The sequence below is a fragment of the Nipponia nippon genome, unplaced genomic scaffold (genome assembly GCF_047370975.1).
Source record: "Nipponia nippon isolate SJK-2023a ecotype South Korea unplaced genomic scaffold, ASM4737097v1 scaffold_1, whole genome shotgun sequence".
Taxonomy (NCBI): domain Eukaryota; kingdom Metazoa; phylum Chordata; class Aves; order Pelecaniformes; family Threskiornithidae; genus Nipponia; species Nipponia nippon.
In genome coordinates this window covers 135049678-135062334 of record NW_028262290.1, presented here as the reverse complement: position 1 = coordinate 135062334, position 12657 = coordinate 135049678, and the positions used below count along the sequence as shown (strand labels likewise).

The following is a 12657-nucleotide window of genomic DNA, read 5'->3' as shown; positions in this document are numbered from 1 at the left end:
GAGTTCGGCTCCCTTGTTAGTGACCACAACATCACGTGGCAGCAAAATGGCTCCTGCCACAGCCAGGCTGGGCAGATCCACTCACACTGCCTGCACTAGCAGGGGTCTGCAGTATCTTCTTCAAACCAAACTTGGGTGGGAGGATAGGGGCAAAGAATCATTCAGTGTACTTGAAAAATACAGAGTTGGTTTGAACAGAAAGGATTCCTTTGACACTTTCCTTATCAGCTGAGCAAGGCACTTTGTCCTACATGAAAATAGTTTTTCTCATTGTAAGACAGGAGAACTGAACGCCGGTGATTCCCTGTACAAAAACACTGAATGTGAGGCTAATCATCTCACCCACCTTAGGAACCGACCTGCTGCCCTTTAAAGGCCTGAAAAGTCTTCCTGGTGGCTCAGGTGGGTTTTTGGATTGGATCCCCCATATAGGTACAGTAGAAAGCACCTAACCAAGAAAATAAAGCTTCATGAAATTAAACTATTCTATACTTTGTAGTTCTGCTATAATGCATTCAATAATAATTCAATTCTTAGCCATTTTATAGGGTCACATAAAGAAATGGAAAGGGATATAGAGGAAGACAGTGTGGGGCATAGGGTCCTGCATGATAAATAGGCTATTTTAGCACACATGGTGGTACAAAGGCAGAGCTCTTCAGAGCCATGCAATAAGACATGGCAGCTATCTTCTATTCTATCTGGCATATGGCTTTCTAGATCTCATAGAACTTAAGAAAAGGACTCAGTAATGCAGTACTGCGCCATACCACACCACACACCTCCTCATTTTGCAAATGCTATGACAGCATTATGGAATGGTGAGAGAAAATACTACTACTGGGGAAAAAATGTTTGCTGACTTTGTCTGTTCAGTGTTGTCAATACAGTTTTTAATTGCCTCAGCAAGTTGTTGTTAGGTGAAAGATAACAGCCTGCCAAGTCTAGAGAGTAAACATTTTGTGTTGGTCCACCCACAAAGCATTCAAATAAGAAACTGGAGCTTATTCAGCGTAACTCAGGTTTAACTATCTCATTTTCATAGCCTTTCACTCTTCAAGGCCTTTCAGATTCTGGTCTCTTCATGTTTGTTCTCAGCCTCCTGAACCTTCCAGCCTGCTCTTTCATGTTCGACATCTGGCTTAATCAGACTTCAGTTATCATTATATTTGTGAACATGTCTGATGAAGGTGCCTCTTTTATTACTCACCTGCAGTCTGGTTTTAAACGTTAACATCTTAAATGTTGATAGGTTTTATTCCCATTCCCCAAACTGCATATTGTTTACACATGTTTCTCCTAGGCATATAATATAGACATTAAAATGCAAACAAATATATATATGTGCATATATTTGCATCCACACAACATACATTTTATAGATAGATAGATAGATATGTGCATACTATATATAATGTATGCAATCTTTGTGCATATATTTTTTTACTAGGATTTGGCTCTAAATTCAAATTTTTTTTCAACTGTAACAGCACCTATTGACGTAAGTTTACTTAACAATCAGAATGGACTTGTGTCGACAGTATAGCAGCCCAGAAGCTCAAGGCACCATGTAATTGAGGGCCCTTTCTACATGCAGTTGGTAAGTAAGCTGTACCAGGTGGAAGAGGACCATATAAAAATGAGAAGAAAAGGTTTATCTCTGATATTACAGAGCAGGAGGAAAAAAAACAAAGGTGCAGATGGTATTGTTCTAGGAAATAGAAGAGGGAGTTTCCAGAGAAGGTTTCTGGTCTCCCGTGGAAGCTGGGGTCAATGAGATTTTTCAGTTTGAAGAAGATCAGAAAAAGGTAATAGGGGGTAGGAAAGAGTCCTCGCACAGGAAACACACACCTGAAGCTCATGAAAGTGTGGGGCTGGAGAGGGTGGGTTTGAGGCTGACAACAGCTGCCTATGAAGGGAAGAGGAACTTTGCAGCTAGTGTAGAAGCAGGGAGTTTGGCCAGCAGGACTTGCAGCTGAGGCACAATCTGGAAATGAGAGCAGCTGACCAGGAGTAGCCAGAATGCTTTCACCATTCTGAGAAGCATGTGTAGTGGTAAGTGCTGGCAGTGGGCTCTCCAGTCTCTCCCTCCCTGATACATACCTCTGAAGCTGTTAGTTTTTACCCCTGAACTGTGCCCAGATCTCTAAAGTATGGAAATCCCTACAGTGTGGTAAGTTAACCAAAATAACCCATAAGGCTTTATCTTAAGACTTTTGATCTTCTTATAGTAACCTGCTTGGAGATTACTGTAGGTTGCACATGAGACTTCAATCCTGTTCCACTTCAGAAGACAAGACTGCAATGTTTTTACCAGCCACTACTGAGCTATATAGTTTCTTGGTCTCCATCCTTCAGGAGAAATCTGATGAAGTATCTTGGACTATTTGTCAAAACTTCTACTCTTGATATCTTTTTGGACCTGAGAAACTGGCCAAAATTCAAGAGGTTTGGACTGTTCCAAAGAGGAGAAACTAGTGCAGGAATCAATACTTCTCTCAAACAATTTTGTACATTTACAAGGAATGGAGTGACCCTCTGTTCCTGAGGAGAAAAACCACAGTTATTCACACATCAATGTCCTTCTAAGTTACCTCCCCATGAGGATTCTCTCTAGGCTTTTCAGGGTTGTGCAACCAGCTGCTTGTTGGTTTCTGCTCCTTTTCCTTCTACACCACGGAAAGGAACTTGTTGCAGAGGGATCACAAGTAACAGTAGCCAGGCTAATAGAAGAATCAAATTAACACAGTCGTGTCAGACCTGTGTTGCACGTGAGCTAATAAGATCTGCAGAAGGTAGTACATGTAAGTGCAAGCCCAGTACAATATGCAGGAAGCTGATTTGTTTGGGGGATAACGTTTACAGTGTCCACAAGACAATACCTTGTATAGTATGGCTGGACCACTGGGGTACTGTGGGGGATATCTAGGCATGTCTTTTTTCTTTTTTTTGCTTCCATTTATTTCTCTCATATAGGCAACCATTAATTCGAACAGTACCCTTTTCAGCCCTCCACCCAGAGAGCTGAGATTCCTCAGTTACTTTCAACATGTCCTTGTGTTAGTGTGGAGACCAGTGGTACTCCATGAACAGTTTGTTTACCTGACTCCAGGTGATCAAGCCTGCCCATTCTAGGGGAGCTTCACTGGACTGTTAGTGACTGAAAATACTGGAAGAAGTCACAACTTCAGCAGCTGTTTTCTCTTTCTATGAATAGTATATACAAAGAGATAGGTATACTGTGCACTGCTTTACCAGTTAAATCCGGAGTTACCTTCTGATCTTTAATGTGGACACTATTGGTTTTAGTTGGAGTACCTGGGATCCAAACTTAGTCATGTTTTTTTTTTTTAATGCAGCACCTGGCCAAATCCTTTAAACCAGCTGGACTCTCAAAGTCTTCTGGAGAAAACAGCCAATGAGCTATTATGGAGAGAGGAGCAAATTATTGTAAAGAAAGGTGGGGGCAGAGGTAGTAGTCATTTCCTGCATGTGTGCTTCTGTCTTGTAGGAGAGGTGTAACTGTGTTATCTCGCTGTTGAGGCTGTGGGTAAATGGAGACTAAGAAATGATGTCTTTCAGCAAAATGGGAACAGCTCTCCCTAGCTATTACACATTGCTTGCTGTCACCTTTAATGAATGTTTATAAAGTACTTCAGGATCTTCCCATGCAAAGTGTTACGTATGAGCCACTGATAATTAAATGTTTTATTATGTACTTGTTTAAGCCAAGGCTAACAGTGACTAGTGGAAAACTTCAATCTCTATGTCTTAAAAAGGTCAGAATAATTGGAAAGAGCTGACTGTCTGGGTAAAATGTGTAAAATCTGAAAAATGGCTGTCTGAAGAGTGTGGTGTGTTCTCACAAATGGGTGAAGAAAGGGAGTCTTTTTCATTTATCAGCACTTATATTTAATCTGAGATCAAGAATACAGCAAGCTGAATCAGCCAGAATATTTTCTGTGTATGTTGCACTGACAGCAGTCAGCACTTAAACTGGATGAAGTATCTAAAGGGATCCAGTATCTATATGATACCCAAACATATTCCATGTAAGTGGTCATTAGACAACTTTAGCATTCAGCAAAGGAGTCCAATCAACTTATTAAGAGCTATGAGTCTTCTCTGAACTGGGGTGAGGCACTTGTTATCCATACCTCTCTAGTACTAGTGCTTAAAACAAGTAGATACAACAAACAGTGCAAAAGAATTAAGAGGTTGGTGACAACTGAGAATGGCACTGACTGGCCCTGGCTTAAACACAGGACTTATAAATTAACACGTGTGCAGGTGCAATTCTGAACGTGCCTTTGTGCACGTGTGCACATGTTCAGCGTCTGCCAGACAGAGATCACAGAGAGCTATGGCAGCTCCTTCAATCTCTGCTTGGCCCTGGCAGCAGTTGAGGAGTTGGTAATTGTTTCCCTAAACTATGCACCAGGTGCAGCTCCCTTGGCTCCAGACTGTCATTCACAACACTACACTGCACCCACTTGGGAAGAGCCCACACCTTCTGCACACACCATCCTAAAAAAAGACAAGTGAGAACCAGAGAATAAGTATGTTAGTATTGAACAGATACGTATCGACGGCCCTTGCTGGCTCTATCCTTAGCCATTAATATGTGATTGTATGACTTTATTTTAAGGTAATTTATTAACATAAATGCCATTTTAAAAAATTTCCATGTAGGCTTGGCTGAACCATACACTCACTTGTTTCGCCACACTTTAAGGTTCATGCAGCTACCTGTGAGCCTGGGACTGACTGACTACGTCAGCGGGCAGAGATTTTAGGCTCACGTTCCTCAGCTGGAAGTCCGCATCCTGAGCCTCCGTGCGTGCCAGGAGGCTGCTTTTTTTTCCCCCCTCCTACACATTCACTGCATAATATCATAAACTACTTTACATTAGCTAAACCCATTAACTAACCTTTATCATATACAGCATGTATATCATACTGAACAGGGTTAAGTTGCTAAATAGTTCAGTAGACGAAAACGTGTGCTTTACAAATGGAGGTGCCGGCTAGGAGGCTACCTGCCGCCGAGCAGGCCGCCCTGCGGCCGCCATTTCTGGTGTTATACTCCCCCTGCAGGGCGAGCCCGCCCGCCAGCAGCCGCCCCGCCGCCCGCCCGCGGCTCCTCCGCCCCTCGCCCCCTCTGCTCCTCGCCCTTCCTTCGGGCCTCTTTACCGTCTGTCCCCTGCAGTTACCCGCTGTTCACCGGCATGTTAATCAGAGGGGTATCCCGCTGAAAAGGCTGTTAAGGAGTAACACTGCACGTTTATCACAGGAACAACCTCGAGCCCGTCATCACTTGCTTTCTCTCCTCTTGCTCAACATTTGAGAGTTTCACCCCATTTCTCTGTGGCTCTCGGGTGCTTCCAGGGATCCCGTTTTCTCCTTCCCTCCCTTTCTGCGTGCCTTGGGGTAGAGCCCCCTCCTCCTGCTCCTGCGCCGCTGCCCCCGAGCACACCTCTCCATCATGCCCTCTCGCTACCGCTCTGTCCCAAGAGCTGAGGGGCACGGACGGGGCTTTTTTATCCCTTCGTGAATTCTGACGTTTGAATATCTTCAACCTAAGTCAAAGCCGAATAGTGGCATTTGCATTTTTCCTTGGTATGAATAGTGAGGGGGGAAAAAGGAAATTTTGAAACATCTGTTCAAGTATTTTCAATCAAAGTAAAACGTAGTTCAGAATCTAAATGCAGCTGGTTTCAAATGCTTTGTCCGATATTAAACTGCATTTCCCTGTAACAGCATATTGCCTTACGGGAGGAATATTTGGCTGTTTAATGCCACGTCTTGCCTATGGAGTAGTCTTCCCGGCCAAACGTCCTCCGCTAAGGCTCCAGAGCTGTCCGCCTTCCACCCTTCGCTCACCGCTTGCTTAGAGGAAAGCCCATGCTGCATTGTGGAAGATGGCGTCCTTCAGGCACCTGGCCAGAGGGCAGCTGCGGGAACGGGGATGAGGGCCTGAGCCGCTCTCCTCTGAAGTCAGCGTAGCGATACAGAAATGCCAGGCAGTGGCTTTGGTGAACTGATTTAAGCCCCTGTGTTTTAAGTCAGCTAAAAAGCCAAAAATATTCCAATTTGGTTTCATGGATCATTTCAACTTTGTAGAAACTGTTTTCTTCCCAAAAATTCATTCAGGTGGAAGATTCCCAAGAGTTTTCTCCTCCTTGTCCTACCAAATGTCGGCCTCACCCCCCGGCAGAGAGCAGGCAGCGGTGAAGAGGGATGTGAGGACCGTTCCCCGCTGAGGGTCCCTCGGGGAGCATGGTCCTGAGCTCAGCTACCATCCCAGCCAGCAGTCTGCTAGGCCGGGCTGCAGCACCTCCCCGGGGATGGGCCGAGCCGGGGTCAGGGTCGGGCCATGGGTATAATGTACCTGCAGCGTAGCCCATGTGGGGATCAAGAAGAAGGCTCGGCCTGGAAATGGCTGCCGGGCAGAGAGCGGGGGGAGCCTGTCCCCCAGCCCTCTCCTCAGGCGGGAGCAAGCTGGCCTGCAGCAGGCCCGAGCCTCCATTTGGGGGGGCACAGTCCAGGCCTGGCAGGGCTACGCACACCCTGACCGGCCTTGCTCCCCTAGCTCTGAACACACAAGTTGGAACTCCAGTGTCCTCTATTAAATGCTCTCAAAAAACCACAGTTCTTAACAGTGTAGTCGTCAGCATGAGTGGCAGTCCCAGGTCTGTCCAAGAGGGTTTTCAGCTTAATTCACGTTGCTGATGCAGAACGTAAACAGGGATGAGCATTTGTAAATCTATTGCACAAAATCAAATGAGTAAAATGAGAAACATGGCTGGATAATTTTAATACACTGATAAATTCTGCGGTCCAAGGTCCTTGCCTATATTTCAAGTACATGAGTAAGTACCTACACCTATTATCTCTAGAGCCACTGAAAAATGAATGCAGGCAAAGAGAGATTTCCATGGTTCAACTGATTAATCAAGGGTTCCCTGATACACAGAGTTGTTTTCAGCACCAAAGTATCGTCTCAGCAGTAATAAATTTTATAAGACAGCACTTTTAAGCTTTTACGGTTTTCAATTTACAAAGGACTTCATAAATATGAATACAATCACTGTAACAAATACTGCTGTGAAGTAGCCATTATTCATATTGCACAGAGGGAGACGCTAAAGCATAGTGATGTTTACTAACCTGCCAGTGCTCATCTTTCCCTGAGCAGGACTAGCGCCCAGCTCTCCTCACTCCCCAGTCTCCACTTTAAACCTGGGACCGTGTGCACCATACGCATTTTGCTCTTTTATGGGGAGAACACAGAGCAGCGAGATACGGTGGGGGCCTGAGGGATCTCTGCCACCTAGCATTGGCCTCACCATCCTGGTACCTTGTATTTCATCAAGCAGCCACTGGGTTCTTGGCTTTCTCCAGTCTCTTCTGGTGCCTGTGTCCAGCCTCACTCCTTGTGGTGTTTATTTGGGCTATGAAGTTCCTTGGAGAAGAGGCACCGTTTCAAAAGTGCCTGGTGCATTAATGTCTCAGTCAAAATCAGAAACCCAAAGTAAAGCATTCAATTTATAGTGATATATTAGTTTCTTCAGAAAATACTTAAATTAGAGCAGCGTCTGAGTTCAAGTGTTATACCTACCAATGAACATACACGACAGTGACAGCCGTAGCCTAGAAAGCTTACAGGAGGTGTTAATCTTCCAATTACACATATATGTGCAGAGAATCTGAGGGCAAAGGTGAGGAATAACCTGTTCTAGTCCATGCTGAAAGTCCATGCCAGCATCGGTAACCAGCAGACACTTCAAAAATGTCATTGGTAGGCAAAATAACACATCTTTGATGTTTTAAACAGCAGATCATCCTCTCAGCACTGCTGACTTTTTTGCTTCCTCTAATTATTTTTACTATGATTATTATTATTAGTGCTGCTGTTATTGTTATTGTTATTAATTCTTTGGCTTAATTAGATCATACGTGTTTGTTCCTCCCCAGGGGTCCTTCTCTTTGGTACTTCAGGACTGATCTTCTTTTCTTCAGTACTTCAGGACTGACCTTCTCTGGCACTGTAGACATAAGGAAGAACATATTCCTCAGACTACCTTCCGATATACCTTTTATTTTCATTCACATGAGGCATCTCCGTGGATAATGAATATCTCATGCTTTTTTACATATATGCTAAAATGCTTTGCCAGAGTAGGACCCACAAGAAAGCTATTTACAGTCCTTATTTTCATCTGAGTGACCATTTCTTCTTTCATCCAATGAAATTTTTTATGCATTCTTGCACATTTGTCTTCAAATGTAACCAGAAAGGGTATGATTCACTATATACAATTTTATATGTCCAGAAGTTAGACATCTGTTTGAAATGAGCTGAATGTAATCAAGGTACAGTCAATTGAAGTACAACACTTTTTCTCACCTGTTTTTATAACTGATTTGAGTAGGATGAATCACTTCGTATGTTTCTATCCACAAATGTGATAAGCACTCTCTGAAAGTGATGCAAAAAAAAGTTACACGTAATTATGAAACTCACTATTCTTTTAAAGTAGTTCATAAGGTCATCTGTACATAACTTCTACCTGACAGCAAAAATGCATTAAAATCCAAACCTGCATAGAGATGGTTGCATGCATGTAGTGAAACCTGGTGTGCACCAGCAAACGTCTCATACAGGAGTGCACCTCTGTTTACTTGTGGGCTCTCAGCTCCTGCTCTAAGTGGTACCGCTGTGAAAGCGCAGATCATCTGCTTTACTGTAATGTTTGCTAGATGTGAGTGAGTAATAAAAGCCACAACCTAGCCTACAGGTTTCCAGCAGTATTTCCGACCGTATTTACTGCTCTGCAGTTTTTCATTAACCCAAGGTATTACACTCCATAACCAGGAAAAACACAATTTGGCTGCACAGACACGAAACTGCATTTTAACTGCAGAGGGCACGAAAGAGCTACTGAACAGCACAGTGTTTTACTTACAAGGCATTATTACTTGCAACATAATTTTCTACAAGTTTAATTTCTTCCACACTGAGTATTTACAAAATTGCATTTTAGTCCTGAAAGATCCTCTGAGGATCCATCTGATTGATTGCTTTCTTGGGGAAAAATAGAAACCTAAAGAACGTAAATTATCAGATTCAATCTAGAGGATATTTCTTTATGATAATCATGGACTAGAAATCATTCTGTCATCCTCACTGAATCTAATGGATGTCACTTCTCACTGAGATATTATTTCCCATTTTACTTCACACTCAAAATCACTTTTTTTTAAATCTGCATACAAGACTGCTAATGTAGGATGAGCTGACATTTACCTGTTACCCACTTAATGCCACTTTGAAAACCCCCAGCCATTCATTAATGCTCACTAGAGTCACTGACCAGCCTAGTGCCATGCAGCTGTTTTGTAAAACTTTTCTGGTGCTTGTAAGGCTTTCATCAAATTGGGCTTAAGGTTAAGAAAAATAAAAATTAAAAAAAGAATTTGATTTTCACTGAAGTATAAATTATCATTCAAAAAAGCAGTTGAAGATTCATAATTTGAACACAGAATTGTGCAGAACTTGGCCATTTGGGCTGTATTTTAGGGTTTTCCAGAAATCTGAAACAGATCTTACTCAGGGTGTGTTTACAGAGGAATGAAAAAGGTCTGCAAAAACCGCTACCAAGAATCCAGCCTGAGGCAGGTACGTGTTGGCAGGAGCAGACCCAGCCGATAACAAATGCTTCGCCATCCTCCACCCACACAACCTGATTAGCACGAATCCCCATTTTTCCATTAACCCACATGATAAGCATGTTTTCCAGCCTCCTCTTTAAGCTAGTCGCATCTTTGTTATTCACTTTGTAGTCATTGGGGCTGATGTGGGGCCGATGGCTGTAGAGCTCACCATGCTCAGTATTTTTTCAGCCCGTTTCAGTACCGCAGGTTGTCACTGCTGGGAATCGGCAAAGATGGAGGGCAAAATATTGGCTCTTCCTCTGCCATCAGCAGTGCTTGCCTTTAGTTAACTTGGGGAAGATTTTTGATAAAATATTGATGGACGCCACCAGAGGGTGCATTGCTGCCGCTGTAATGCCCGTTCTTACACTCTAAGTAACCATAAGTAACCGTTCTGTGGTGTAGCAAAGCTTTGGACAAATCCTGCACATTCCATTTCTGTGGAGCTGCCTGCACAAAGGTGCACAGTGGAAAGCAGGGTTAAATACCAAAGTCAGTGAAGCTGGTTGCTTTAAAGTAGAAGAAGAAAAAGAAAAAAGCAACAAGAAGTAATACGCCTTTTGTGCTGTGCACTCAAGGCATTTTGCAGCTTTTCTTGAAATATCCATCATAAGAGTACTTCTTTGATCTGCTGCAAGCAGCCACTCCTAGAAGGGGTGAGAGACACCTCGTTTCCTTCCTTCCTTTTCTTATCCTGACCTACCTGTCTGGAATGCAGTTCACCTCTGAGCATTTTCAGAGGTATCATTTTCAGAGAGGCTTGCATGTCGCAACACACAACCGGGGCTTACTTCACTGCTTACAAAGCCTGCACATGACAGCCAAACAGAGGAGCCACATACCACGTCTGACCCTCCCGTGCTTCACCTACGTATACACCCTTGTCTCCAGAAGGGGCATAACAGTGTTAGAATAACAAATATTCATCTCGCCCTCAACATAGGCAGGACTGAGACTGCAAAGTTAAAAAACTAGTGGCCCAAGGGTGCAGTTGAGCGGCAGTTTAGGCTGATCTGTGCCTGTATTGCTGCAGCCCTACGTGCCCCTGGCACACCCCTTTGCAACAGGAATCTCCTCCCCCAAAGTCATCCCACCTGGTGACTCTGGTGAAAGGTAATCACTTCTTGCAGGGTTGGTTTCCAGCCAGGTAACAGTTTTTCAGCTTCCTCAACTGACTTGCTACACAGCAGCACAAACCTCAATGCTAGGGTACAGGAGAGAGGGACAAAACACAGTGTCCAGAAGAGGCCAAGACTTTTCCTAGCCCCGCAGACTAGCTTAAACCAAGCATAAAATCATCCTTTTAGGCTTACTGTGCTGTCACTGGATTCAGAGTGAGTCTTCAAAGAGAGATTTTAAACCCTGACTTGGCCTTTAGAAGTGCCCCTGTAACCCCACGTACCATAGGCCTGTGGGTGCTTAAGCTGGAGTCACAACTAAACTCCAAAACATAGTTGGCATTAATCAAGACCATAATGTTCCCTCACCAAATGGCAAGGGAGTTGAGCACAACATAAATACACACTTAAAACTGCAGCACAATAAAAATAATGATAATAATAATAAAACCCCAGCATAACCAGCATGGTTGTGTGGGAGTTAGCTGAAGATGGCCGGAGGGAGGAGATGCCACGCATTCTTGAGCGCACTGCAAGGAACTTTCAGTCCCATTGACTTCAATGGGGCTTCAATCAGGCTGTGTCTGCTGTGGAAAGGAACTACTTAACACAGCGTCGTGGGGTTCCTCGGTTTTTGTCTCTGAGCAACTCCTGGCAAAGCCACTGGTTAGTAAGTGAAAACACACTTTTTCCAGTCGCCAGGACTGCAAGCTGTACCTGGATTTGGCTTATTTTCTTTTTTTTTTTCTTTTGCTTTTTGCTGTTGCTGCAATTCTGATAGATTTGCAAATCTGGCTCCTTGACTAGGTGCTGACTTTACAAACCCAAGTTCGGCTACTGCAGCGGGGGGAAGAGGGGGTCTGACCTTGGAGCGGATTATTTCCCCTTCAGTGGGACGGCTCTGCTTGCAGCTTGACTCCAGCTAATCAGCGGCATTCAGCGTCAGCCCAGCAGCTGCCATGCAGGAGGTCTGTCCCTCCGGGCAGCTGCTGCTCATCTGCCTGCAGCTGGCAGCGGAAGTGACATCTGTTCTCGGTCCCAGCTGTGAGCCGCACGGAGGTGCCAAAGCCCAAACGCCTCAGTTCTCAATCCAGGAGCGAGGAAGGGTTTCTGATGCCAGACCACGGCCTGGCTTGCAGGGGAAGGGAGGGGGGATCATCTCCTTCGACGATGGTGGGCTGGAAGGAATGGAAAGAGAGCGACAAATAGGGAGAGAAAGAACAAGTAACAGAAATAGGGGAAAGGATGGGAGAAGAGCGCGGGAGAAGACAGGAATGGCTGAAATGGAAAGGAAACATGAAATTTCATGTCTCTTACTCTCTCATTTATCTTCGTAACTGTGTAATAATTCAGTGTTGTGGCATTTTAACTGAATTATAATTTCAGTTTCTGAGCCAGGAATATGTGCAGGATGAAAGACAAGATCCATTTCAATCTAAAGATTGAAAAACATACTTAAATTTGAGCTTGGAATAAATATATTAAGAAATGCCACTTTGCTCCCCAGGTTGGTGTATGCAAGCTGAGTATATTCATAATTCATATATCATAATTCATATATCATAAATGTATTTTCACAGTTGGGACTGTTTCCTCAGCACAGGCACTGAAGTTGTGTTCTTCAGATCTCAAAACTAATTGAGTATTCCTGGAAGAAATAACCAAGGAAAATGTATATTTGACAAGTGCTTTACAGCCCTGTCAATCAAAATCAACTTACGCTGGGAAAAATGCAGTGTCAGTGACTGCTTCTTTCCCTTGGTGCTTGCCAAAAGCACAAGACAAACTGAATTGTGGTAATCAACTGGGCTGAGGAATGGGC

At 43.9% G+C, this 12657-nt stretch overlaps 1 long non-coding RNA gene across 1 annotated transcript; it reads left to right on the top strand.

The window, feature by feature from the left end:
• Positions 1-1923: 1923 nt before the first annotated feature.
• On the top strand, positions 1924-8944 carry LOC148057631 (uncharacterized). Its single transcript, XR_015704416.1, has 3 exons — positions 1924-2055; positions 3360-3460; positions 7978-8944. It is a non-coding gene; the product is annotated as an uncharacterized LOC148057631 (long non-coding RNA).
• The last annotated feature ends 3713 nt before the right edge of the window (positions 8945-12657 follow it).